The sequence below is a fragment of the Anneissia japonica genome, unplaced genomic scaffold, assembly GCF_011630105.1.
Source record: "Anneissia japonica isolate Jap-2015-1 unplaced genomic scaffold, ASM1163010v1 scaffold284947_len354889_cov159, whole genome shotgun sequence".
Classification (NCBI taxonomy): Eukaryota; Metazoa; Echinodermata; class Crinoidea; order Comatulida; family Comatulidae; genus Anneissia; species Anneissia japonica.
This window is the reverse complement of record NW_022746767.1, coordinates 337464-344327: the sequence shown is the minus strand read 5'-3', so window position 1 is coordinate 344327 and position 6864 is coordinate 337464.

Here is a 6864-nt window from a genome sequence, read left to right as displayed (position 1 = left end):
TACAAAATATACACTTTAGGGGAAATTGGTAGAAAGTGTAGGCATATATGTACTCTTAATAAATAAAAAAAAAATCTCAATCACATTAACATTTTATTGACAGAAAAGTTTGGATAACTCCTTAATATATATATTTCATAATATAATTTACAGCCATTAAAGAATTTGATTTAACAACTAGAAGGGGCTCTGCCTACAAGTTATATTAAACCATTATGGCAATACTAACTTTATTAAGTTTCTTTTTACCAAGTTTCTGTGACCTTGACCTTTCACCTTCATATAATCATATTCACATTTTAATCAATTCATAATCCTGCTGACAATAAACAAGTAATTGTTGTGCATCAAGAGGTTGCTAAATCTTGAACTAAGCCAATGCAAGTACTGTACTATAATGCTGTTTGCATTGACACTATTAATTTTCAGAATTTAAAACCTATGTTTTAAAAATTGTTAGTTTAGTATAGTAACCCTATGCTTGTATAACGGCTATATAAAAATCAATTGACTTACTATAACTTTATTGAAATTAGGAAAAACAGGAAGCTATGTATCCAGATAATATTAAACAATATTACAGTATATGCACGTTTTAATAATAGGCCTATACAAAAGGATAAATTATTTACAGTAGGAATTGTGTACTTTTGAGTTTGTAAAAATGTTGGCCTAATACGTTTATATGCTTCCAACTGTTTCTACAATTAATTTAGCATCTGATAACTGTTGCATCCATAAAACCGATGGAGTGGTTAATGAGGGGGTTACAAAACGTACAAACAATTGCGTTTTTACTCGGTTTTGGTCCGGAAATACGCACCGCACTTGAAAGAGAGCACAAGAGAGCAGACAAAATTCATGACAGTCATTCATAATTTTTGTTCTTCCGCTCGCTATATATATGTGTGTATAATTTAACAATTAAACGAGACTTACCTGTAAGTTCAACATTGGTTGTGGTTATACACTGTCCTCTGGAGCCGATGAAAGGAATTACATGGGATGTGTATTGCGCACACGTAACCAGACTTTAACTAATAAATGACAGAGTTCCAGATAATTTATTTATTTACAATATTTATTTTATTTATTTATTTTTCAACAAAATGAACACCTCACGGGCGGGTGGGAGAGGCATGTAATTCCTTTCATCGGCTCCAGAGGACAGTGTAGAACCACAACCAAACTTCAACTTACAGGTAAGTCTCGTTTAATTGTTAAATTCTACACTGCCCTCTGGGCTGATGCGGAATTCCGTGGGTCTTTAAAGCAACTGGAACTGTGTCATTGCAAATATACAAGAAAAGAAGACAGTCCACGACAATTTTTTTTAAGTGTCCAAACGTTGCATATCAATGCTGAAACAAACTAACAGCATAACTGTACAATACAGTTACTGTATAACCAAATGGGTAATGTAACAATGGTTACAATTACCACAAACAAATGGCAGCATAACAAATGCACCAAATGAGGAACAAAGCATTCCTTGAAACACAACAAACAGGAAAAACACTTCGCAATAACCATTCTTAACAGTATTGTTATCATCATTATTAATCTCAAAATCAGTCTAGTATTATAAACCTTTTTGTTATTCATCATATTATAATAACTCATTATGTGACTTAACTGTGATGTGACTTTTAATTATTGATTATTATTTTAATTTGGTTATTATTTATATGTATATATTATCTTTATCTGTACATTATATAGCCTATTTATAAGCCTATAGGTTTATTTAGGTTTATTTTTGTTTTATTCATATATTCCATCTTCATAATCATTTACTTATTGTGTAGTTAAGTCCGCTTCACACCATATTGTTCTACTATGTACGCTTAATTAAGAATTGTTTAATCTATAACACCACTATCTCTATACTTGACCGCTTTGTTCTCTGTCGGATTTCTCTTTATATATTACCGCATAAACTATTAGATAATTGGCATATAATCCGTCTACACCTCTATTGTATTGTTTATATTGTACAGCCTTGTAACAGCCAACTTGTACATTCAGTAAAGCTGAGGAAGGCCAGGGGACTGGCCGAAAATTTCTTTCGAAAATAAATGAAGTGTTCTACATGCCTTGTTGTCATAATTTTTTGTTTCAACGACTTATATATACATATATATATACATACATATATATATATATGTATACATACATATATATACATACATATATATACATATATATACAATAAGAATTTATTAAGAAATAAGAAATTAGCTTTCGTCCACGGAGTGGACTTCATCAGGAGTCTGACAGTCTCCTGATGAAGAATAAATTCTTATTGTTAGTCTCAAAAGTGCTGCTGTCATTTTTTTTATTTTGTTCTGTATCAGGCTAACGCGGCTACACCTTTTTATTCATCATGATACATATATACATATACATATATACATACACATATTTACATAAACACACATTATACATCACATATACATATACACACACATATATACGTATATATATATATTTATATATATAATGTATACATGTATTATGTATGTACTGCGTTTGTTAAAAAAATGTTTTTCATTAATTAATCTGGAAGGGGCTTTGGGTGCTTACCAACGCACCCAAAGCAGGGAATATTAAACGATTGGAGCTAGGATAAACATCATCATTTAAAAAATGATTGTGTCATCCTGGTTAAAGATATTAATAAATAAAATAAATAAATAAATCATGAAGTAAAGTTGCACATATAAAACAAATTACCTCTTGACCACTGTCTCATATTAGGTAGACCTGGATCCTCTTGAATAAAGGCCGTTGCCGACCATTTTAAACACGATTGGAAAACATGTTTGCTGCAGAGGTAGCCTCGTGTAATTAAATAATAATCGCTTCACATTATTTACCGTTATTTCAGGTTTTTCTTTTCTATATTACCGGCTAGACTGATTACATAATTGGTGCTGCAATGTTTCAATATCTTATTTCTTTTTATGCTTCTTCCATATTTTCGTTAAATTTAATTTATTTTAAATACATATTTTCTCTTAATATTATATAAATATATTTATTGGTTTATCAGATTTACCAACAGATTACTTACACATACATTTTTATTTAATTTTTATATATACAATTTATGGGCTAGTCTCTGTATACTTGTTTTATAGTTAACATTATTTAATCTTTGTTCAATTTAAAGTTGGAGATATGTCCTGGTCTCGACCACCCTATAGTCACTCTCAGATAGGTTTATCTTCATATGATTTCTATGAATAGATACCTTTTTCGAAGCAAGAAATCAAGTTGTCTTTACTCAGTACCGTTTGTTTTATTTAACGGCGGGAAATTTTTCCTATAGCCTAGATAAAAATTATTTTGTAAACTTATTTATTTTAATGTATGGATGTTCTTGTTTAGTAGTTTATTGGAAAGACAAATCTGGTTAAATTGATTTTATACCACACATGTATTTTGCAGTGACCTAATTGTGTATTTGACAGGACAAGTAATTTTATAACCTACAGATAAAAACAAAGCCACACTAATCACGCAAGAACAAGATGTACATTCGAAAGCTAGACCAGTTGAAGCTGGCATCAACCTCTGGAAGCCTAAGATATCAGAGTTAATCCTTGAACTTGTTGCAGCATGTGGCAATGTAGACGAGGTGGAGAAAGTAAGAGCTTGGTTTAAAGATCCTGATACGATTCCTACAAAAACCTATACAATTGCAATGACCACTGTAACCCTGATTGACTTTGTAATCAGTGACGACGACAAATCAACTTGCAAGTAAGAAATTTTCTATCAATACATACATGCATATAAGATTCCAATTAAATGGAATGCAATGCAATTTGTCACTTGGCAAGTTTGTCATACCATAGGCTTATGTCGTAGTATGTGGGTTTCCCCTGTTTGGCTTTGACCATCAGCATGGGCAGCTCAAACGTAGTATAGAGTGTTATAACCACAGGCCGATAGCTACTGATGTTAATACTGTATAATCTTGCCACCACATTAGTCTTAAGCTTCTCTTAACAAACGTTTGTAAACGTTGGTGTCTTATTTCACAAATTTTGTAACTTTCAATACATAGGATGTATTTTGGTAAATTAAAAGAACACATTCCGTTTCTACCAATTATCAAAATGTTAATCATCCGGGAAGTGGACGAGTCTGAAAGAGAGAGAATTGCAGGAAGGTACATAAGGGAGCTTCTGAAGGATGCAACATATAAGGATAATCTGGAAGAAGTTTACAACAAGTGGGAAAAAGCAAGAATAGATACAATACAGCAATTGAGAGATATTGCAGATGAGATGGGCAAAGACAGAAAGAATACTAACATCGCTAAAGTAGTCGGTTCGTCAACGTCCTTTGCAGGAGCTGCAGTTGCTATAGCAATAACGATAGTAGCGGCAATTATCCCTGGTGGCCTTGTCGTTGAAGGAGCTGTTATATTAGGTGGATCTGCTTTCGGTTTTTTAGGAGGGGCAACAAATATTGGAGCATCAGTTGTTGCAAAAGAATTGATGAAAAGAGCCAAAGCAAAATCTGAGGAATGTTTAAAAAACCAAGCGAAAACCACTGACGATTTGATAAATCTGCTTGATGAATACAAGAAAGAAACAAAGATTCATCTGGAGACAGCTAAAATGTTTGACGATGTCTTAGTCCGTTTTAAAAAGCTAAACAAGGACAGAGTTAAAATAACTATTGGTAAGCTTCCAATAAAAACTGTTTTTGTGCCTAAATACATTCAAATTTACTGAAAAAGATTGTATAAACTGATACATTTTTTAAACGATGTACCACTTTCTTCATAATATGTTTCACATTGTCTTATGTAACTCTATATTCATAACATGCTGTATCATACTTAAAGTTATGGTATTATTGATTTCTTTTAAACAGAGATAGGGGATTCCGTCGAAGAAATGGTCGGGTGTGTCAAGTTCTGTAAAAAAGGTAAACAATTTTCCTGTAACTGATATTGGTGTCAATGCAAAAATCTAGAATGAGAAATAATCAATAGATTTTTTGAATTTTTTTTACAAAAAGCAATAAAATTGGTCATGAAAGAGAAAAAACAAGTCGAAAATATAGATTTGCTTCGACAAGGACTAATAACCTTTGCAGCGGGATCAAAACCAGGTAAGATTACATACATACATACATACATATTTAACTTAGCAAGAGCTAATAAGAAAACTGAGCCTATTGTTTTTGGTACGTGTGTGAACATGCTAATTGCTCATTTGACTAATCAGGTAATTTAGTTACCACGATAATGAAAGTTTCTCATTGGTTTCAAAGTTGGCAGAATGCAAGATATTAATAACAAGATTGAGCCTACTGTTTTTTTTTTATGAGTGTGGGAATATGCTAATTGCTAATTTACATTATCAACTTTTACAAATAAGTTAATATAGACTAATTACCACGATAATTAAAGTTTGGTAAGTCCGATTGGTTTCAAACTTGGCAGAATAAATTATAGTATTAAGAAGATCCTATTGTTTTTGGTATGTGTGTGATTATGCTAATTACTCATTTTAGTAAGTAATATTTCAGTAATCAAGAAATTTACGCTAGTTAACACGATAACTACAGTTTTGATAAAGTCCGAATGGTTTCAAACTTTACGGAATGCAAAATTGTAATAATAATACAGAACCTTTGCATTCATTCTTATAGTATACCGTATTTTATTCAAATAAGCCTAGGCCTATTCAAATATAAACAATAAAAAGAAAAAAAAAAGAATTGTCAAATATAACATCGTAGTAATAAAACTAAATTTAGTTATATTAATAAGCTAAAAACAACACTTTAGATTAAACATACAAATACCTAAAAGGCAAATGAACTGGACAATAAAAAAAAAATTCATAAAGGGGAAAATATAAAAACGCCAAAATCATTATTATAAAAATTGTTATTCAAATCTTTAATTAAATTGTTTATTTATTTGATATTGCACAAAAAAACCCCCGAAAAAGTTGGGCTTGCAATAGAATTTAAAACAAGAAAACATTAACACATGACATGTAAGCCCGACCTATGGGCTTGCTACTTGAGGCCTATGCTAGGCCTCGTTTGGCTGATGGATTGGAGAAGTAAGATGCAGATTTCATGTTTTTTAGCTGCCAATTTAAAAAAATACTTATATATAATGAGATTACAAACCGTCGCCCTGCTGTAGCGCCTTTTCTTTGTATCAGCTGTTTGTTGTTGTATTGTAGCGGTATAATATTACTATCTATTAGATATCAGGAGAAATGTAGTGGAGCAGTAAAGATGCACGTTTTGTGTGTAAAGATGATCGAATGTTCGAACGTATAGGGTTCAAATCTGACTCTTGCTTGTTTTTATTATTATGATTATTATTATTATTATTTTGTTATTTTTATTAATTGTGCATATATAATAAAAATTTAAAAAATAATGAAATAATAATAATAACTTTTAAATGTTCCAGTATAATAATATATAGGCCTAATATGCTCCAGTACACTAATAATAATAAAAATAATAATAATAATAATAATAATAATAATAATAATATTAATAATAACAATAATAACATAATCGAACGTATGGGTTTCAAATCTCACTCTTATTATTATTATTATTATTATTATTATTATGATTATTATTATTATTATGATTATTATTATTATTATTATTATTATTATTATTATGATTATGATTATTATTACTATTATTATGATTATTATTATTATGATTATGATTATGATTATTATTATGATTATTATTATGATTATTATTATTATTATTATGATTATTATTATGATTATTATTATTATTATGATTATTATTATTAGTATTATGATTATTATTATTATTATTATTATTATTATT